Source organism: Lactuca saligna, chromosome 8 (assembly GCF_052625555.1).
Source record: "Lactuca saligna cultivar CGN05327 chromosome 8, ASM5262555v1, whole genome shotgun sequence".
Taxonomy (NCBI): Eukaryota; Viridiplantae; Streptophyta; class Magnoliopsida; order Asterales; family Asteraceae; genus Lactuca; species Lactuca saligna.
The window spans coordinates 261,481,338-261,505,592 of NC_136424.1; positions in this window are offsets into that span (position 1 = coordinate 261,481,338).

Sequence of the window (24,255 nt, forward strand, 5' to 3'; positions counted from 1 at the left end):
GCTTGGCCTTGTCCATTGTTACCAGGTCCATTGTTCAGTTTAGGACATGCTCTACGGAGATGATCAGTACTCCCGCACTCGTAACATGTCCTTTTTCCCTCCTTATTCACCTTACAATACTTCGAGTAATGGCTTGTTTGCTTACAGTTTTGGCACACCGGGCAAGCTCCCTTGTGATGGAAGTTACACTTATTGCACTTCGGAAGCGGCCCTGAGTACTGCTTTCGCTCCTGCACTTCTTGTCCTTGAGTTTTCACTGGTTCTTGCTCTTGGGCTCTTACCATAAAGTTTCTTGAGACTTTCTGCTTCCTCCCTGACTTGCCTCCATACTTTTTCTCTCCCTGATCTGCTGGCTTCCTCTTGCTACTAGAGCTTTCCTTTGCTGATGCTCCCATCCTTATCACATCATTGGTTAGTCGATTTGCTAGGCTTACTGCACTTTGAATGGTAGTTGGGTTTGCTGAGGTAACCATTCCCCGAATCTCCGGTGCCAGACCCCAGATGTAACGATCTATCCGTTTCTCCTCAGGAGTAACCATGTGAGGTACTAGTTTTGCTAGTTCATGAAATCAGACTGTGTACTTCTCTATTTGTGTTCCAACCATAGAATGTTTCCAGAATTCATATTCAAGTTTCTGAAGTTCATCCTTGGGACAATACTCCTCTATCAGCAGCTTCTTTAGGTCTTCCCAAGTTAGCTGATATGCTGTTGTACGGCCTCGGGTTTGCACTAGAGTATTCCACCAGGTTAATGCCCTATCTTGGAATAGGCAAGATGCATACTCAACTTTGTTGCGCTCGAGGAATTTGCTAATATGAAGGACCGACTCCATGCTGTCAATCCATTTCAGTAACCCGACCGCACCTTCCTTTCCATGGAACTCCTTAGGTTTACAGGCCATAAAGGACTTGTAGTTGCATTCTCTTTCATTGTTTCCCCGGTTTCCTCCACTACTTCCTTGGTTAGCATTAAGTCTTGCAGTTACTTGAGTAACAATGTTTGGGATTGCTTGCATGAGTTGTTGTGCTACCATTTGAGCAACATCGGGCGTTTCGTTCTGTGGGCGCCCGCGATTAGGCCTTCCTAACATGGTTCTATGACACAGGAGAAGAAATACGTATAAATACATAAAATAATGTATAATATGTATTTCACTACCATTTTGAAAATCGTAAGTGTTGTCAAATTAATGGGTTGCATTAATACTATGCATATAGATTTCAGAAAGGAAAGAAAAGAAAAATATCTTTTATTCAACCATTTACCAAATAAATTTTAGGGTTTGACCTCATAGTAAAAGTTTTCAAACATAAAATAAAATTTTTTCATTACCATTTGAAATAGTCTTAAAACCAAACCAATACATCAATCCCAAAATAAAGTTTTAAATATTTTTCCCAAAAGACACCCAACATGGGTTTTCATTTCAAAACAAAATAAAACAAAATACTGAAATCAGAACCAAAAGCCAATCGCTATCCCAACAAGAAGCATCAACACCACAATTAGGAATAGCCCACCAAACACATAATATGCTGTCATCGCATGACCTGCCTCTCGTCTAGCAGCACTAGCAGTGTCAGCAGTCTCCATCGAATGCTGATACAGGATTTCCATTCCTGCCAAGACTTCATCCAAAACTTCTCGATGCCCAGCTATCACAGCGAGACTGTGACGTAGGCCCGCTGCTATCGACTGCAATCTCCGGGACTCCTCCGGGGTCATACCTGGCTGTCTGACAGGTATCCCTATGACTTGCTGAGGTGAGGGTGCTCTCGGTCCTGCATCGCTGGGTTCTGCTCCGCTAGGTCCTGCCGTGCCATGTCCTGCTGTGCTGGCGGGTATCCTTCCTGGAATGGGAACACTCTTCCTCGCTGTCCTCCGAATGCGAAGTCCATAGAGCGGTGGCTGTGGCAACACTGATGTCGGTGATGCCTCGCGCCGTTGACTCGGGGTGTTGTCATTGCTGATCTCCACCGAGTTCCCAGTATCTTCTGTATCCTCTGATGGGTCTTCTTCTACCGAGGCGGGGGGATTATGTCGAGGGATAACAGTGACGTAGACGGATTCATCGGCTGAGGCGGTAGCGCGGGAAGATGACGATGTTGACATAGTGGACTGTGACATAGTTTCAATGAGATATGAAATAAATGACAATGCATGCCTATAATATGCAATGCTTACACACACCAAAATTAACCTTTTGAAATTTTGAAATAAAGTTTTCTCAAATATTTTTGTTGAACATATTCCCATTATAATTAGCTCAAGCTTTGTATAAATCTTTTCTTAATTAAACATAGGTGATCAGGCTATGTTTAATCAAGGTCCAATAATACAACTCCCGACCTAATTATACTAGTAATATGTTTGATGTAAAAAGAATTTCTTCGTAAGTTTTAGTTATAGGTTGTGTTTTCTTAAAGAAAAACTGATGTTCTCTATAACTTTAGCTCTGATACCACTTCTGTCACACCCCGCTAAAGCGGAAACGCAAGGTATGACAGCGATAACAGTTTCAATGCAAAAGATAAAGATACATCACCATAGCAGTATTTAAAAGTTAACAACCCATAGCTTCAAAAGAAACAAAATACAAGTTTTTCAAAATAACATTGTTCAAAATATAGCTTCATAATAGCTTCAACACGATGCAGCATGCTCTATGATGATGAATCTTTACATCCACTTACTAATTACTTCCTGAAAAAGCATGTAAAACGAGCGTCAACTAAGAAAATAGTTGGGGAGTATCACAAGTTTAAAAATCGAGGGTACAATAATGCTTTTCGTAAGTACAAGTACATTGCTTTAATGATAAAACAAAGTTGATTGCTATTAAGGTATACAAGTTTATTGCTAGAACGGGAAACGCGTTTGTATGTGTATGAGCAAACAATGAGTCTCAACCAAACCTATGACTGAAGCCCTATCGAGGTCTATGCTTATCGTTCCATAGATGAATATGGTATCATGCACTCCAGCGATTCGGGCGAGTGAGGAGTTGTCAATTCCTAATAGCGCTATCCATAACGACCATTGGCTCAAAGAGTTAATGGTTAGAGATAAGGGAAGGGCCTTAGTACGATAAGTTCTCATGTTCCGTGTTTCATAGACATACATAAAGAAACATAGCAATACAATAGCAATCATGTTTGATACAATTCAATTTAAATACAACATGCAAACAGTAGTTTTTCTGGACATGCTTTTCCATGCCAAAACATAAAAACCGAAAATAGGGGAGTGCATGAATACTCACGATGTTTTGTGTAGACACAAGCGGTACTTCGGGATGCACCAACGTCTTACTACCGGGATCCTACGACATCAAACACACGCACTAGTGAGTTTCCATGTCGATATCTAATGCTAATATACTAAACTCTACATATAAGGAAATGCCAATTTATGTTTTAGTATTGGATTTTATATCAATTAGTTACACTTTTTCTGAAGTAATGAAATTCTATATATCGGGCGACTAATTACAACCTTGGAATATAAACTTTCCAAATTTTTAAGTCCTTATTACAACATAAATTCACGAAAATAGCATTCGAGGGATAAAAATTCTCAAACTTTTTATTTAACTGTTATTACACAATACTAAGCTGGGAAAATTATAAAAATGGATTTCCAAGCTGTTTAATTATATTTTATGATTTTTGAGCATTTATTTCAATAAAAATAGAAATAAATAGAAAACAGTTTCCAAAATTACCCAAACTTTTTATTTAATTGTTATTATACATAAATAGGCTGGAAAACATATAAAAGATATTTTTCAGTGCTTATTTCTATTTTTACTTGCTTTATTCCTTTAAATAGTCATTAATTAAAGAAATAATATTAAACAGTTAAATTAAATCACCATAAATTTTTGTAACATCATTTACAGTATAAATATCCTGGGAAAAATATCAAAAGTGGTTTTCATAATGTATAAACTGGTTTTGGGTATTTATGTATATTTAAGTGTATTTTAGTGCAATTAACTTTAGAAAATAAGAGAAAAATAGTTTACAGTAGAGAAAAATATTCAAAATTTTTATGTAACCTCCTACTCTATAATATTATATCCTGGTAAATTTTCATGAATTTTGGATAATCAGAACTATTTCTCCCATTTTTAGACCATTATAATTACCAAAAATTGGGAAAAATAGTAAAACACGATGGAAAATCTTGAAGTTATATTCTGGAGTCACCCATCACAGGTAAGGTATGCGAAAATTGTTAGATACAATTTTCACATCCTATAAAGTGGTTTTGTAATTTATCATGTCCTAAATAAAAGAAAATTAGAAATCATATGAAACAGTAACAAAAATTGCTGAAATTTGGTGAGGGGTCATTATTCCCCATAAGGATCATCCATGAATTTATTTACGATTTATTGACTTCTGGAAGTATTTTATATGATTTATGCCCTTGGTTTTAGCAATAATTCTAATAAATCAAAGAAATAACAAAAGCTCTTGAAATTTTCCAGATTATCTCATGCATGCAAGGGCTTTCAAAAGGAAAAATGTAAAAAAATGTATTCAGAAGAGAAATGAGGGTAATGATTTCAAACAATTTAAGAAAAGTTGCATGCAATAATGCATGAAGTGTAAATGTGGTTGAAGTTCATGAATTTGTGTAGCCCATTCAGTGGGGTTTTAAGCCACGAAATTTCAACCATAATTCACTAGATATGTTAAGTTTCTAAGGTATTTTTCCTCAGATTTATGGTTGGGTTTAAGGCCATTGTGTAAGCAAGATAAAAATAGTGATCACAGAAAAAGAGCTGTATGCGCAACCTTTTTGTAAAATCTGCTAAAACTCGGATATTTAATATTTTATAGTGAGACCAGTTGGGTTTGAAAGTTAACTCGTGGAACTAACCAATACAAAAAGAATATCATGATTTGGTTAAGAAATGACTGAGTTATGACTGTTCAAAGTCGAACAAAGTAATCTGGAAGATTGCATGTTTGCTTGTGTGCATTATTAGGGTATTTCAACAAGAACATCATGCATGTCTTTGGTAAGGCCCGATTTCTAACACATGCATGGAATGAATGAGCATCCAAGATGTACTAGAAATGGTTTAAATGCTTTTGTTCATGCATGAACACAAAAGAAATGGAGAAGAACATGAAATATTAGGTCTTGATGTCACATGATCATATGTGCATCTTTTCCACTCCTTGCATGGGTTTGATCCCGAATTTTCACCATCTCTAACACATGCATTGTGTTATGGTGAGAATCTACAAACCACAAGGGGAGAATAAAGATTTCTAGCCATGGAAAGGCATAGAATCCAAAAAGTAGAGAAGACTAAGAAGAAAAAGAGGTTTAACCATGAAACTATGGAAGAAGATGTTGTTGTATACCTTGGTTTTGACCTTGAGAGAAGTAAGAACACTTCAAGGGCTTCACAATCTCGAAATTTTGCAGAGAAATGAGAGGATTTTCGTGAGTTTAGAGAGAGGGAAGAAGAGAGTGAAGTGTGTGAAGAGAGTGAAGTGAGAGAGTGAAGAGGGAAGAGGTGGAGTAAGGGTTTAAGCTTAATAATTGTGTTTTGGGGAAGAGAGAGGGCATGGGGAGAGGTGATGGCTGGTTTTTGCATGCATTTTGGCCTCCTCTCTCCTAAATTTAAACTTTATAAACTTCCCTCCTATATTTTATATAAAAACATTCATTTTTATAAAATGTTTATTAAGCAATTTGATTTATTTAAAAATCTTGTTTTCCACAAATAATTTATGATTAATACTTGTAATTTATATTTCTAGTTCATTGGTATAATCCATAATTTGATTAATAAAATTTGATATTAGGAAGTTTATAGCCAAATTTTATAAAGTTTTTAAGCTTTATAATTTATAACTTTGGATTTTTGGCTCTTTAGGGTTTTTGGAATATTGTTTGATATTCAACAACATGTTGAAGTATAATTAAAATGTTTTAATTTATTTTTAGAGTTTTATACCCTATTTCAATTATAACAAAGCTTGAAGCTTTATTCTAATTATAGTATTGGCATTTCCTATTGTAGCTAAGCAACTTACTAGAATTGTACGTATCAAGTATATTAGTCCTAGACCTTAGTTGGATCCTAGTTTATGCAAGATTTTTGACCTAATTTATACTACTAGGTCATGGCATGTTGTGCATGAATGGTTATTATAAAGATGCATGAGTCCAAGAATGACCTGAATTGGCAGTTGTCACAGCCGATATCTATATTCGAGAGGTGGTGGCTCGACACGGGCTGCTAGTCTCTATGATTTCTGAAAGGGATATTTTGTTCACTTCCAGGTTTTGGAATAAATTCCATGATAAGTTGGGTACTCGTCTGCATTTCAGCACCACCTTTAACCTACAGACGGATAGCCAGAGCGAGCGGACCATCCAGACTCTGGAAGATATACTGTGGGCGTAGGTGTTAGATTTTGGTGGTAGTTGGGATACTTACCTTCCGTTGGTTGAGTTCTCCTACAACAACAACTACCATGCGAGTATCGATCGTCCTCCCTTTGAGATGTTATACGGGAGGAAGTGCAGAACCACGATATGTTGGGGCGAGGTTGGCTAGAGGGTCATGGGGAGCACCGAAGTAGTGCTCAAGACGACAGAAAGGATTCAACGGGTCAGGAGCAGACTTCAGATTGAACAGAGTCGGCATAAAAGTTATGCTGATAAGCGTTGTACAAACCTGGAGTTCTAGATCGGGGATATGGTTCTCCTGAAGGTGTCACCTTGGAAAGGCGTCATCCGATTCAGGAAGCGGGTAAAATTGGGCCCCAAGTATATTGGACCTTTCAAGGTCATAGTCCGGGTGGGCCGGGTGGGCAGGGTGGCGTATCGGCTGGATCTGCCAGCCGACCTCAGTCAGAATCATAACACCTTCCACTTCTCCCAACTATGGAATTGCCTAGTGGAGAACTCGACGGTGGTGCCCCTAGAAGATATTCACGTTGATGATAATCTTAAATACATTGAGTGGCCTGTGGCGATCTCGACTAGAAGTCGATGGATCTGAGGAACAAGAAGGTCGAGTTGGTAAAGGTGCAATTGCAGCATCGGAAGGCTTCAGAATGGACGTGGGAGTCGGTAGACAAGATGATGGAGCACTATCCATAACTCTTCCAGGATTGAACAACAGACTTCGAGGACGAAGTCTATAATAAGTGGGGGAGATTTGTAGCACCTAGTTCCTACTATATATCTATTTCCAGTAACTTGTATTTTTTCCTTGGAATTGGCGAGTTGAGGTTTAACTCGTTGAGTAGGAGCGTATTGAACACAGATGTTTAATGACCTAATCGACGAGTCCGCGTTCGGACTCGGGGAGTAGGCATTGTTCGGAAAAAAACCCTAGATGAGGGTTTGCACCATATTTAAACCACTTATTTAGCCTCCCTTTCGTCCCCAATGCTTCCAGAACTCACCATAGCAAACCCTAGCCGTTTTTTAGAAGAGCTAAGGCATTTTTGGTGGATCTTGCTAGTTGTGAGCATAAGGAGGAAGGGAAAGGCTTGAGGAAACAAGTGAAGACCAAGGGAATCCGAGTTTGTGCATTTTCCACAGTTCATTGGAGGTATAAAGCTGTAACCTTTCTCTTTCATTTGTTAGATCCCTTTTGGGGAGATTTAGGGCTTTTGTAAGCCATTTTTGGTGACCAACTATGATTGCAAGTGTGGTTGGGGGTTGAGACTTCAGAATGAAGCCATTAAGCGAGTCACAAGGCAGTTAGGGATTGTTTTTGCACCCATCTAATCTCCCATGCATCATAAGTGCTTCTTTTATGAACATTAGAGCTCAAAGTCCCATGCATGCACGTAAAGTTTGTAACTTTACGTGCTAGGATGACTAAAGGAGCTTAGATCTACCATTTGGTCAAGAGTTGTATGCTAGAAATTGAGATATGAGACTTGGACATGCCTGACTCGACTTCTCGTTCTTGGGACTCGGCGAGTCCAAGGCAAAACTCCCCTTTTCTGTTAAGGTTTGGAGTAACCTAGTTGAGAACTATAAGGGTTTTTAGAGGGTCCATGGGAGTGACCCAACGTATTGGACTTATCCTTAGATATGGAGTTCATTGGACTCGATGAGTGAAATAATGGATCTGGGGAGTCCAAGACAATCTCCTTACAGTTGAAGATCAACTAGACGAGTTCTTCATAAAACTCGGAGAGTTGGATGAAGGATCATTCGATGTTCATATAGAAGGGGAACTCGTCGAATTGTTGCCAAAACTCGACGAGTAGAGATGTGGATAATGATGGGTAATGAGTTTGGGACTCGACGAGTTGGCGGCCCAACTCGACGAGTCGTGTCCACTAGAAGTTGACATTGACTTGGACTTGGTTTGGGGTAAAATAGTCATTTTACCCTAAAAGTACATATCAGGTTCTAACTAAGTGTTTTGTAGTATTATAGCCGGAGGGTTTCCGGAGCAGCAGTCAGACATTTGTCGAGCAGTTTTCTAGCAGTCAGCCTTACGAGGTGAGTTACTTTCCAGTAGCGGTGGCTCTAAGACCACAATGTCATCCCACTAATAAGAGTTGTATGTGAGATGATGTTCTTTGTGATATTCATCTAGGCTTGCTGCTACGTGTTATGCTTTATGAGCTAGCATATTAAGATATTATGTGGCAGTAGTACGGGATGAAATAGCCCCCAGCTATCGGTCGATAGGACTGCAGGGGTAGTTTAGCACCCAACCATGTTAGCCAGCATATGATATATGTGATATGATATTATGTGGTAGTAGTAGTAAGGGTGGTGAAATAGTTGTTGGGATTTGAGCATTCTAACACTGCTAAGTGTACATGCAACCCTAAATACATTGGATCTATGTTTTCTCTATTATACATGCAAATATAAACTTTCCTAGGTATTCATCCTAACTAGCATAATAACATTGATTCATATGAATATATCAATTTAGAATTACATACCTCTTTAATGTAGAAAGTCTTCATGAAGCTTGAGTGCCTAGTGCCCCAAGTGTGACACCTCAAATGCTCCACACAACATCAATTGCTTTTGGAATAACCTTCAGAGAAATGTAGAACACCTGAAATCGGCTAGCCCTTCTCTAGATCATACTAGTGCCGATTTTGGTCATGAATAAGATGAATATATAGTTAGGATTATGCCATGTAAACACTAATTGACATGACCTTTCCATGATCCATGGGTACAAATATACCATGGAGCATCCATGGAGCATGTTATGGGTTTTAGCCCAACTTGACAATCCATGGATTATTAGCCCATTATATAAGTATGGATGATTTACACAATTAACCCATATATTTAATTAGTCTTCTTTTGATCACTTAATTAATCCTAGATTAATTTTTGCTCAATACTAATTAAATAATCTTATTAATGTATTAGATCTTATAATATATTAACCAACCTTAAGTGTTATTTCTCTCATTATAGTCTATCCAAATGAATGATGCGATGCAACCCAAATGGACCATGTCGGGTCGGGTCAAATCTTACCAATTAAAGTTATGGACTTAGACATTAATCCAATAGTCTCCCACTTAGATTAGTCTAAAACTATGATTGCGTATGACTTCAAGAACCAAATGGCAATCGTAGCTCTCAAAAGCTTCTGTCGAACTATGACGTTGTAGATGAACTCTGACCTTGTCAATAACATGTCCATTAGATAAGCGATCATATATTCCTCCATTCTAGATATCATATGGACTGATACATGGATTGTAATCATTCTCTCTGTCAATTTGTTGTTTCCCGATTTCCGATTTATGACGACTGACTAATTGAAAAAATCAAATCACTCCTGGCCAGACCGAGCACTTCCATTTTTCATCATCAAATCATCGAGGGGCCCACATATATTTCTTTTATCCCGAAGGTAAAAGGAATGGATAAACTTCGACTCATATGGCTTGTTCTACTACTTGTTGAATCATACCTAAAGGAACATTTTATAACACCGAGTTACCGTATGCGTTTTCATGCAATCAATGTACAACCAACTCATAGTAACAACTCATAGCTCTAGGTTTGAAGAATATAAGATATTATCATCTCATGATCACTCGTGATAAAATCCTTGAAGTGATTCCAATGAGTACGGGTTGAATCCAATACTCAGAACTTATGAGCACTCATGAGTGTTGTAGCCCTTTGTCCAACATCTTAGACCTCTACAAGCCAACCCATGATAGTCTTGATTCATATCTACTTCCAACATATGACCGACTATGGATGGTTCGAATAACTTAGTCATTCAGTACAATGACGTAGTTATTCTGGAAGTAAAAGCATGCAAAATGAAACACAATAATAATTGAATCCAATATGGTATCAAAACCTATGAACATAAATAAAACACCTTTTTATTTATCACCATATGATTAGACATTATTCATTGTATACTGTTTCAACTATCCACTTTATTCTTGAATTTTAAACAATAGTTGTCCCATGCTCCAAGCATGTACACTATGTTTTCTAAACACTAGTCATGCCATACACTAAGTATGCATAATATGCTTGTCTATGATCTTTACTTTGTGAAATAGATCAATTGAACATAACTCCAATGATCCTCTTTTCACAGTCCCAAATCCTTACTGCAAATGCAAGAACTCCAAATTCATGCCATTTACTGAAATCTATTAGATTCTAAACTTATATGCATTGATCCTCTTGTAATGATTATACACAAAGTCAGAAAGACTTGACAACAACCATTACACAACATTCCAAAGGAGATCAGCTCCATAGAAACATCCTTCTTGCATTAAGTTTCCTAATCTTACACAAATTGAATAATTTCTAACTTTGAAACATTTCTAGATTCCATTTTGACTATCACTTCTGAACAAGAGTTGCCTCCTTACAGATTATGTCAATATGGTCCTTCCAGAATTATCACTATACTTCCAACTCTCCTTGAGCAACCAATCTTTGGTAAACCTTAGATTGTCCTTGACAATTGTTTAATCCTTTTAGTTATATCCAATTCTAGACCTTTTCCCTTTTTAATCCCCTAGGCATTTGGAAAATTTTAGAAAGGATGAATATAGCACATGTAATCGATCCTATATCCGAAACATATGGGACACGATTCATGATGTCTCACATAAAGACTAAACCAGTCTTTTGATATAATATTTCCATTTCTATTTCCCGAGTTCTCATAATTGAGATTATGAAAGGGGATGCCGTAATCAAAATCAACATTTTAGAACGCAAATAATGGACCCATATATTGAATTTCCTTGTGTTGAGCCATTCTAACATGAAATTCATATATATATATATATATATATATATATATATATATATATATATATATATATATATATATATATATTCTTGACTAAATACGATTAAAACCTCAATCTAAGCTTTTAGATTTGAGATGAAGTATAATTTCCTCTCCCTTAATTATAGCAAAACAACTCTTTCCTAATTGAAACTTTTTGTTTTCTATAATTAACATTGCTAACTTGCAATACTTATCATAATTACTATGCTCCCACTAAAATGATGATTATTAGGATAACACTTATGCTCCCACTACCTTTGACATGTACTCAGAAATCAGCTGGACTTCCAGAAATCAATACTTTATTGACTTTCTTACCAAAGTTCAGATTTCTAATAGTAGATTGCTTTGATAACACTTTATCAATATAATACACCTTATCTTAGATAGCTCACAGGTGTGTCTAAACAATTTTAAGAACTATTAAAAGGGATGTCGTAATCATAGTCTCGATTGTTTAGACCTTTGCCACTTCTCACAAGTCCAGGTTAGTTTGCCGGTTAACCAAACACGCTCCACTAATGACTTTGAGAATGCAAATATCACAATTGCTATCTAGCTAAAATCTACTTAGTGAAAGTGTTTCCTCACCATCGTTTTTCATGAATTGGAGAGAAACCGTATAACACTTAGATTTAATGGTGTATGTGTTCTTATCCATGTGAATTGTCAAAACCATAGTCACAAGAAAAGGTTAATGACAAATCCAAACTCATATGGACTGAACTCAATCTTAATTTCTTGCCACCTAGCAGCTCAAGGGCCTATCATTGCTTCCAATTTGTTGTGCAACCAATTGAGCTCTCTATGAACTAATATGTAAATCCAACTTTAATTGGAATGGGCACAGAATATGTCAACACGATAGGTTATGAACCTCAAGTCGTGTGCTAGTGAAGAACTTCAGGTTTTTATTCTTGATTAGTTCTTGAGACTTTCAAGACCTTTAAGACTACCACTGTCCTCTTGACATATAAGACTTTCTTTTCAGATATTCAAGAGATAGTGTGGATTCTAATCAACACAAAGACTTCACACAATTGGTCTTAGTTGGTCTTTGTTTTATCCAAAACATCACAACTTACCAATTTCAAATGTACAAGAGTAGAAAACTTTTACTCTTACATTTGACATGTGTTTTAAACCTTCTTTAAGACATGTCACTCAAGTTACATTCTTAGATTATAACTCTAAGAATTGTTTTGGAACGACGTATGAATCATCTTCTTGATTTAACCAATTCAAAAATTCATAGCTCCTCTTCTTATCTATCAAAATGCACTTAGAGGATTAATTCGGATAAGGTCTCTAAATTATTAAGATGATCATATAACATGATACTAAAGTACTCTCCTATCTTTTCAGATTTGAGAAACTTTTATCCTTCTGCCTAATTTGATTCTTCTTATTCACTCTGCCATACATTGGAACCTTTTTCGATGTCTCAGAATTACACTTAATCTTGTAAGTATAGCCATATTATTGAGCTTTAGTAAATTATGACGAATAATCTTATCGATATTTTGTGGTGGACCTAACTAGTGCACACAAATGTGTGCTCGATCCCTAAGTCCTTCACTTGAATCACATATACATGTGAACAAGGAGTAGTCTTAATTTTCCAAAGTTGAAAGTTCTTATTCATCATACTGTACAACTTGTATGATTCCAAGTTCTGGTCCACTTGAAACTTGGGTGATGAGAATCTTTCCTTATTTGGTAAATTTAGACACTACCACAAATGAAAGAATCAAATTCAGTTTCCAATATTGCTATCAGTGGAATCTTATAAGCAACAACTTTTCACAAATGCCATTGTAAGGATACTTAAAATAAATAAAATCAAAACCTTTTTCTTTTATTTTAAAACATTGCGGAAAAACTTGTCCTTACAATCCAAATAAAAACCTTGTTGTTATCTATTACTAAGCAATATAAATATCATAACTGTGACAACCCGAAATTTCCATTTGGTCAAACCCTAAAAGTCAACCACTTCGTATCATAAGTAAAAGTCATTATCTCTTATTTTCAAGAAATATAAAATTCGTTTGATTATTTTAATATTATTTTTAAACGAACGGGTGAAAGAAAGTGTCGTCGCGGGTTTTGAATTTTAAAAACCGCAAACACTTCGCGTCTTAGAAATTCCCGACCAAACATTTATGTTTGGGTTGAAAAATCACCCAAAAACCGTGAACTCATACCTATGTATGAGTTTACTCCCCAAAAAGCTAGTCATTTGTGTTTACTCCCCAAATGTCAAAAGAGTAAACTACAAAATATCCTCTCAAGTATCATCCAAGATTTAATTCCAAATCTTCAAAGTTGTAAGTGTTCTAACCATTTCAAGTTAGTATATCACTTAATATAGTGATTGTACATCCTTTAATCCATCCATTTTTGTGTTTTGATTAGTTTGCAAAAACACCAATAAAACCAAGAACACACACTAAGTGTTCTTGGATTTAAAGTTCATTTCAAGCTTCCTCTATGTAAGTACTTCTATCCTAGAGTCATTTTAAGCTTTCTATACATGTTTATACCAAGGAAAAGTCCCAAGAACACCAAGAACACGGTGTTCACGGTTTTGGGAGGCTCCCAACACTGTAAACACCCAATATAGTGCCTTAGGGTGCTTTAGGGTGTCTAGATGCTTCACAATGCCTTAAGGACTTGTTTAGATCCATCCTTGATGAGTGTATGACACAAAAAGCACCAAAATGATATATCTTTATGTGTTTACGGTTTGGGGATCTCCCAAAACCGTAAACACCTCAAATGTGGTGTAAATGTCCCATAAATGGCCCATGGTTGTTCCTTATAGCTAGAATCTAACCTAGACTAGTGCCATGATTGAGCTAAGGACTTGAAAACCCCAGATACCATAAACTTAGGAGTTTAAGGTAGTAAACTCATGATTTAAGGTAGTAAACTCATGTGAAATGGTCCTTAGACCGTAAACTCCATTTAGGAGTGCTTTGATGCCACACAACACTTCCTAAGGCTAATTCGTGAAGTAGGAATGCTTGGAATAGCCTAGAAGACTTCAAATCACCAAATGGTTAAAAGATTTGGAGTTTACGGCCGTAAACTCAACAGTGTACGACCGCAAACTCAAGGGGTTTTAATCCTTAGGGAGTAAACTCATTTTAAGAGTTACCCTTGAACCCCAAACCCTCGAGACTTTTAAGGCTTGTATACAGTGTTTAACATGTCCTAGAGTGTTTTGACATTGTTTATTAGTTGTTTAAAGACTAATTATGTATATACATATATCCTTATATGTTATTAGGATCTTTGTGCGTGTCTAAGTCTTCACTTGACACCAAGCACTTATCCGACACTTCTTTCCGATCCACTTACCACAGGTGAGTTCATACCCCTTAAATAATGTTTTAAACTACTTTTAAATGTTTTATGGGGGGGATACAAGTAGAATCATACTAGTTATTATATCAATCACATGTGATTAATAAGTAGAATTATGCTAGTTATTATATCAATCACATGTGATTAATATGTAACATTCAATTGATTTACTACACATCAACAGTTTTACCAAACTGTTTTCTTCAAATGATTTTTATAAACATTTTATATGTTTTAAACTCTTTATTACACTGTACATTTCACTCTGTATATTACCTTTCAAACTTATTTACAATTGTGTTTCAAACAAATGTTTCTTTATACTAAATTGTTTTACCAAACCCATGCCTTCAAATTGTTTTATAGATTGACATCAAGTCGATCTGTTCTTAAGATAATACTTATATTAAAAGGTTTTACAAAACTTAGTTTATGATTTTATATTATAAATTGCATGCCTATATATGTATATTTATTTGAGTAATGTTTAAAAGACTTAGGAAGGCTATCAACCCTATTTCCTTTTTGCGCTTGAGATGTGGGCTGGTGGGATATCGGGTACCCGTCCGAAGGTCGTTTAAATATTAGTTATATATCATGTGTACATATGTAGTCATAAAGGTTCTTCCAGTTCAATCAATACCCTTGGGTAGCAAGGGTATACATCCATGTCCATACATACCCGTTAGATTACTAGTAAACTACCATAGGGGTAGTTTAGGAAGATACTAGAACTATTACTAGAACACAAGATCATACTATGAGTCAGTTCATTCATGAGTCAATACTTACTACTATGAGAACATATACAATAATACTAGAGAGAAACATATACAACTATACTATAGAGGAACATATACAACTATACTAGAGAAGAACATATACAACGATACTAGAACGAGTACATTATTATACATGCTAGATAGAGAGAGAGAGAGATCACACATTACAGCTAGCACATGTGGACCATTACAGTACATTACTATACTATTACATAGATATGTTTACATAATCCCTTACATGATTACACTTACATGATAACAACTACATGATCACACTTACATATACATAGGAGAGACGTCACTAGGTGCTATAGCATGGAACCAGTTCAGGTTCTAACTATACCGATGAATCACAACGCAATTGTGACCGTTATATCGAGTATACATGATCATAGTAATGTGGATGCTCATGGCTTGCATACATGCAAAGGTCATGGGTAGGTCCCAAAATCCCTTTGATAGCGGAGCGTATAGTCTGGAATCTAGACATCACATTATACCTTATCCCTCAAATAAGGCAGTTGAGTACCGATGTGGTTATTTATTACAAATACTATAGTACTTAGAAGTATTACCTTAGAGTTAAGGTAATCGGTACGGTTGTAGTTCAGTGCTACACCATAGTACTATTCCATTTTCCCATTACATTCACTTCGTGAACATTCACACGACGCACAGTAATGTAGAAACTATCTTTTTGATTAATGGTAGTCAGACTTTGGAAAATACACACTCCTACAAGAGATACATTCAGAACACTTAGGTCTTGGTAGAAGACTACATGAGAACAGTTAAGTCTTGCTAGAAGACTCCTTTTGTTACTAATAGGAATCATAGGGATTTCTAGGGTTTTTCAAACGTTTACAGTTGTTTTACAAACATGTTCATACTTACAATTCATATACATTTTCATACTTACAATTCATTTACATTTTCAATACTTACAATTCGTATACATACAAATACTTACATTTCAAATACGTACAAGTATTTACATACAAATTAAGACACTAAAATACTTATGATTTCACCAGCTTTAAAGCTGATACTCGCTTTCAAAATTACTTGTATCCTCAGGTCATCATAGACAGGTACCGATGCAAGGACTAGGGAAGATGGAGCCCATTGAAGATTTATCTTTCATTTTGATTTATGCTTTAGTGTTTATCAAAATTTGACAGAACACACTTGTATAATAATTCTATTATTAATGCAATGGATGATGTTGTTGCTTGTTTGCTACTTTTCATTGTTGTGATACTGTACATGACGTCCTCCGCCCCAGAATGTTTCCGCCGTTCCTGGTTTTGGGGTGTGACAGATTGGTATCAAAGCATTGTTTATAGTGAATTAATTATATCCACCCATAAAAGATACACTAACTATAAATACATAAGGGATTAAAAATACTCTGACCCAGAGTTTATACTTTAAATAATAAAATATTTAAGTAAGTATACATGCTGCATTCATACTAAAATCAGTGTCACTAGGATAGTACAAAAGAATTACAATTGTTGGGCAACACAAGTGGGCTTAGAGACATATGGTCAAAACTGGGAAGATATAGCCTGATCACCTATATTATCCGAGGGTTGACTAGCATGTGCCTAAGTGTAGTTGTGTGGTTGCAACAAATCTAAAATCTTACCAACCCTACCACAATAAGAACAATAGAACATAACATTAAACTTAAAATACTATAGGAGTATTTGGTGTTACTATAAGTACGTTATACTTGAGAACTAAAACGGGATCTTCATTACTAACTTGATAGTTGCTAAGTGGATACACTATGGCTATATGTAATTAGGATGTTATAGACTTAGAATCTGTGAGAATTTTACTTTACCCCTATTCTGTGTGAATTTGGAGTTATTGTCACTTATTCGAAGGCCTATCCTGTTTCGATTACATATAACTGGTATGCACTTCACAAATAGCAATGTAACTAATGAAGATTTTCCAAATAATTATCTAGATAGTTCGTCTAATAATTATCTTCTCACCCCAAATTCTCTCATAGATAACATGGTTGGACTCCATCCCCACGACAACCAGTATCTTCCGAACGAAGTCATAGCTGGTTGGTTTGGAGAAGAACCAGAGAATGATCATCCAATCTCTGTGAATGAGCACAATGATGAAGACCTTTCGGACGATGCTAACTCTGAACCTGAGGATGAGAACCTACCCTAGGCAGCTCCCGTCCCAATTCCTAACCCTCGTCTGACTTTTCATGGACCGACGCCTCCGTGGGTGGAATGTTTGGAAACATAGAGCCAAGGACAAGTTCAGCCCATGCCATTTAATGGTGACCGAAGCTTTTATGACCTGAGCAATGGGGGCTCAGCAGACAGAATCTTCCCAATCTTGGTCCGCAGAGTGGTCCAAAATGAGATTCAAGGCAGGATAGCCCTACATCAGATCACTGAAGTTTTCACCAATGCGAGAATGCATACCCTCCGCACCATTCGTCTAGAAGATGCTCTTGAGAGATCTGAGAGAAACCATGAAACCCTGCTACATGCACTAGCTGAATCCCGAGCCGAAGTCATAGAACTCCGAGTACGACAGAGGGTGTACGAAAGACACCTACTCGATGTAGAACGTCAACTGGCTGAACTAAGAGTTCACCAGAGGGATTACCGTCGTCAGTAATAAATGTTTTACTTTATTTTCCTTGTTATAAAGGAATGTTTTTCTGTCTATGCCTGATGTGGCATTTTCTATGAAATTATCTTGTACCGTAAGTACTTTAATTAGGTCTTTATGCTGTCAAGAACTACCTTCTCTGTGGATATGATGTAAGACCTTTACAAGGTCATTTGTCCAAATCTTTACATCGTGAATATCAAAGATATTGACAGCCGGCTAACTTCTGTGTCATCCTTCATTCAAGTACTCTTATCATACTTTCATTGGAGCCTGTCTGAAACATGATTTAGTCAAGTCATTGGACTATAGTGATTTATCTTCGGAGACATTTCCTAGTCTCTTTCAGTGGTTGGATCTTGTTATTCACCAACCCACGGTACCTCGTCTCGAACGTCAAACGTATTCAGACCATTCTACAAACTTACTTTCACTCATCACTAGGACTGCATCATAGGGATGTAGGTCAATCCTTCAAACCTTCACGAACATACTTCCATTCCATACTACGACTGCATCATAGGGATGTAGGTCAAACTTACGAGAACATAGTCGTACTTTTTACACGAACAATCTAAGTACATCAAGGGTCAACCATAATCGCTCAAAAAATTCTTATCTCTCGTGTTACAGAATCATGTCATTATCCGGAAGCAATCAGTCGAACGACGAAACCTCCGCCTTTCCTATGAATGCCGCTACCTTTCAAATAACAGTTACAGCTGCCGTGGTGGCTTCCGTAACCGCGGTCCTTGCGCACCGTAGCGTTATCAGCACAGACAATGCTGCTGATGGGAATGAAGTTTCCAATCGTGGTATCCATCCAGGGAGTCGCCAAACATTAATAGTCACAGGCTCGCAAAGCCGAAAAGCAGAGAACAAGAAACAAAAGCATCAAGCCATGAAAGAACGCAAGAGATCCCAAAAGCTCGCTATACAACAACAGCAAGTGGAAACCCCTGTCGTTCCCATACCGAGCAGGCCATAGGAGGGAAAATTCCCGAAGTGTGATAAGTGTAGTTTCCATTGTGACATCCCTAAAATCACGGCCAGAAAAGACCGATTTCATTTATGCTTTTTAAGATAATCCCAGAGTAAATCCTTTTGATTTAAAAGTGTTGCGGAATTTTTTCCCAAAACAAAACATGATAAAATAATATTTATCAAAGCATTTCATCAAGAGATGCATTTTCATTATATAATTAAAACTCGGGGTGTCATGTTCCGATACAGACCATTAAGCATAAACAATAACATTACAAGTCATTCAACAAATATATACATATACAGACTTGTAAACAAAACAACTTGATGGTTCGTCCATCTTACGCCCTTGCGCCCCTTCCTGTAATACAAATAAAATTGAGTGGGTCAGGCTTGGGAGCCTGGTGAGCATAAAGGGTTTTCAACCCACAAGAAATAAATTATATTTAATTTCACCAACCAATCACTATCCCGATTACCCATTCCCGTTATCCTCACTTTACGTCCCTAAAACAACATCTATCTCAAGGGACATAATCTAGGATTTTCATCGGGACAGACATTACTGCTAAGGGGTTTCCTCAACAATAGATATCCTAAGGCAATCATGAGGGGGATAGAGTACACTGGTGAACACATCGTTCACAACACCTATAGGTTATGAACCTGCTAGCGTTCCACGAGACTGTCTAGAAGGACTCTGTGGTCGTTATCCATACTCTGCTGAATAACTAGGTCAACAACAACAACAACATCGAGGCCTCTCATATGTTTATTACACACCAACTATCTACCCATGTTCTACCCAACATATTAGTAGATAAAAATATACATTTTTATACATAGTTTAAAACTTGTATATCATTTTCATTCAATATATATTCCATATAATAGATGAGGCATACCCACATAACACGTATTTCATAGAAAACAAATCAGATCTATGAAATTAAAGAGAGTGAATATACATTCACGTACATAACAACAAAACTATACACATAACACATATTTCGTATAAAATACTTCATAATTATGCGTTAGAAGACAGTAACTACACACTCACTTGATCAGAAAATGATCGGATAGCACTACGGCTTGCAGAAGTCGTAATCCTTAGCAAATCTGGAAGATCTCTACAAAAATCGAACTTCTCACGGGCAGAGCTTCGGCTCGGAAACCACACTTCTCGGGATCTTCGGGATCTCGGGACTTGCTTCGGGACTTGGGAATGATATCGGGGCTTCGGGGGCAAAAACGCAGAGCTTCGGCACAAAGAGGAGAAGAAATTAGTAAGAATACTCGGACCCCTCGCATCCTATTTATAGGAGCCTGATGCCTCAGAGTATGCTGGGCGTACGCCTGTACGCGGGGCGTACAGGGCTCCGAAATGCGTCACTGCATGCGTCATCCGAAGTGTCCACACTCTGGCTGTACGCAGGGCATACTCGAGTACGTTGGGCGTACTCCGGATGAGTCCGATGACTCGTCTTTGGATAAAGTCGGTATTTAATAATTAAATTTAATTATAAATTATTTAATAAACTTCGAAAATTCATATCTCCTTCATACGAACTCCATTTTCGACCTTCTTTATATCCACGCGAAGGTGAGACTACGCTCTACAACTTTCGTTTAGACTCCGTCGGCTAACTTTTGACTTTATTTTTACTATTTATTTTTAATAGGCCGGGACAGAAAAATTCGTTATAAATTCATAACTTCTTCGTTTGACGTCCGTTCTCGCCTAACTTTTTATCGCTTTGATACTAACAACGAGAACTTCGATTCTCGTTTAGATCAATAAGGCTAAATATCGCTCTAACGTAAATTCACTTTTTACGTTTTTTAGCGTTGTCGGTTCTGTCGTGAAACTTCGACAGGTCATAACTTCCTCGTTATAACTCGGATTTCGGCATTCTTTATATCTTCGGAAACCTTGTTTCAACTACTACAACATTATCTAAAGATATCGAGTTTATTTTACACTTAAATTTTGACGCTTATTTTTATTCTTAATTAATCAAACCACATAATTAAGCAATTAACCACAAAACACATAGTACTCAAATAACACACTTCTATTATTTCAAAACGGATTACAAAGGTTAACCTAGACTATCACATTGCTAAAATGGCAAGCCCAGAAACACAGACGTTACAATTCTCTCCACCTTAGAATGATTCCATCCCCGGAATCACACATCAACAAATAAATGCGGATAGCAACCCATCATATCACTCTCTGTCTCCCAGGTGAGATTCGGCTCATTCGTGTGTTTCCATCGGACAAACACTAACTCGACCATCTTGCGTTGCAACTTCTTAGTCTTCCGATCAACAATTGCCTCTGGTTCTTCAATCAACCTTTTGTTCTCATCGATTCTCAACTCCGAAAGTGGAATCATGTCGAGAACTTCCCCTGTGAACTTTCGTAAATAACACACATGAAAAGTGTTATGAATTCCATTCAGTTCTTCTGGTAGTTCGAGCTTGTAAGCTTGGTTCCCAATCCTCTGAAGAACTTTAAACGGTCCAATAAACCTTGGACTCAACTTTCCCTTTTTTCCAAATCTTATAAGTCCCTTCCACGGCGAGACTTTAAGCAAAACCGAATCCCCAACTTCAAAAGTCATCGGCCTTCGCTTTTTGTCAGCATAACTCTTTTGACGATCCTGAGCCGCTAACATTCTTTCCTTGATTATTTTCAACTTTTCAGTAGTTTGATGAACCATCTCCAGTCCCATAAACTGCTTTTCCCCAGCCTCAAGCCAACATGACGGCGTACGGCACTTTTGTCCATACAAAGCTTGGTAAGGTGCCATCTTAATGCTCGAGTGAAAACTATTATTATAGGAAAATTCTACTAATGGTAAATGTTCATCCCAATTACCTAGGAATTCCAAGGTACATGCTCTCAGCATATCTTCAAGTGTTTGTATCGTTCTTTCACTCTGACCATCAGTTTGCGGATGGTAAGCTGTACTTAAACATAACTTGGTACCCATTTCCTCTTGTAGACTTTTCCAAAACCTTGAGGTGAAACGGCTATCACGATCCGATACAATCATTAACGGAACACCGTGAAGCCTCACAATTTCCTTCACGTAAGAGTTTGCAAGCTTCTCCATAGACCATTTCTCCCTGGTTGCTATGAAATGCGCACTCTTAGTGAATCGATCAACGACCACCCAAATCATGTCGTGACCATTCTTTGTTCTGGGCAGTTTAGTGACAAAATCCATGGCAATGTCTTCCCACTTACCCATAGGCACAAGCAATGGTTCTAAGCTCCCGTACGGTTTCTGATGTTGTGTCTTTACTCTCGCACATGTCACACACTCAGCTACATACTTTGCAACATCAAGCTTCATCGTCGGCCACCAGTAGTAGGGTTTTAGGTCCCTATACATTTTAGTGCTACCGGGATGAATCGAGTACATGGTCTTGTGAGCTTCTTCCATCAGAAGATCTCTGATTCCCCCTAACTTAGGTAACCAAATACGATCTTGGAATACCTTCAGTCCATGACCGTTTGTACCAAACACCAATGTTTTGCCCAAACGTTCCTCCTTCCGGTCATTCTTCTCAGAAGCTTCGCTTTGAGCTTTCTTTATACTTTCTAAAATAGTCGAGACAACTTCAATTCTTAACACTCTTGGCCTTTTCCTTTCAAGATTGACTTTCCGACTGAGGGCATCAGCAACAACATTAGCTTTATCGGGATGGTAAAGTATCTCACAGTCGTAGTCCTTGAGTAACTCTAGCCAGCGTTGTAGCCTCATATTCAATTCCTTCTGATTAAAGAGATATTGGAGACTCTTATGATCAGTGAAAAGTTTGCACTTTGTGCCATAGAGGTAATGCCTCCATATTTTCAGAGTGAAAACTACCGCTGCCAACTCCAAATGATGAGTCGGGTAGTTCTTTTCATGCTCTTTTAGTTGTCGAGACGCATATGCTATCACATTTTCTCTTTGGTTAAAAGACAACCCAATCCAACACCAGACGCATCGCTATAAACAGCGAAGTCTTCAACTCCATCGGGTAGAGAAAGTATCGGTGCCTCGCATAGTTTCTTCTTTAGCTTATCAAATGCTTCTTTATGCTTCTCACTCCAAGCATAAGTAGATCCTTTGTGGGTCAAAGCTGTCAATGGAGTAGAAATTGAAGAAAAGCCTTTGATAAACCTTCGGTAATATCCGGCTAATCCTAAAAAGCTTCGGATCTCCGTGGGACTTTTCAGTTTTTCCCACTTCATCACAGCTTCGATCTTCGCTGGATCAACCATTATCCCTTCTTGGTTGACCACGTGACCCATGAATTGGACTTCACGAATCCAAAAATCACATTTGGAGAACTTAGCATACACCTTCTCCTTCTCCAAGACTTCTAACACTTCTCACAAGTGTCTGCCATGCTCCTCCTGGCTTTTTGAGTAAATCAGAATGTCGTCTATGAACACTATCACGGATTTATCAAGGAACGGATTACAAACCCTATTCATTAAATCCATGAATGTTGTCGGAGCTTTGGTTAGTCCAAACGACATAACCAAGAACTCGTAGTGTCCATATTTAGTTCTGAACGCAGTCTTCTCTACATCCTGCTCTCTTACTTTCAGCTGATGATATCCTAACCTTAGATCGATCTTCGAGAAATAGCTCGAACCTTGCAATTGATGAAATAGGTCATCAATCCTTGGCAACAGATATCTATTCTTTACTGTTGCCTTATTCAGCTCTTTGTAATCGATGCACATTCTCATACTTCCATCTTTCTTCTTCACGAATAACACCGGAGCTCCCCATGGTGATGAACTAGGTCTTATGAAACCTTTGTCCAACAACTCCTGAAGTTGCATCATCAGCTCCTTCATCTCCGTCGGTGCTAATCGATAAGGTGCTTTTGCAATTGGCATTGTTCATGGTAACAAGTCTATTCTGAACTCTACTTGTCTATCAGGTGGTTATCCAGGAAGATCTTTGGGAAATACTTCTGGATAATCACACACCACAGGAATACTCTGCATCACCTTCTTCTCCTTCTTAGCATCAATCACGAATGCTAAATATGATGTACATCCCTTGGTCAAACACTTCCTGGCTTTCATTAGGGAAATGATTCCAGAATTCATTCGGCGT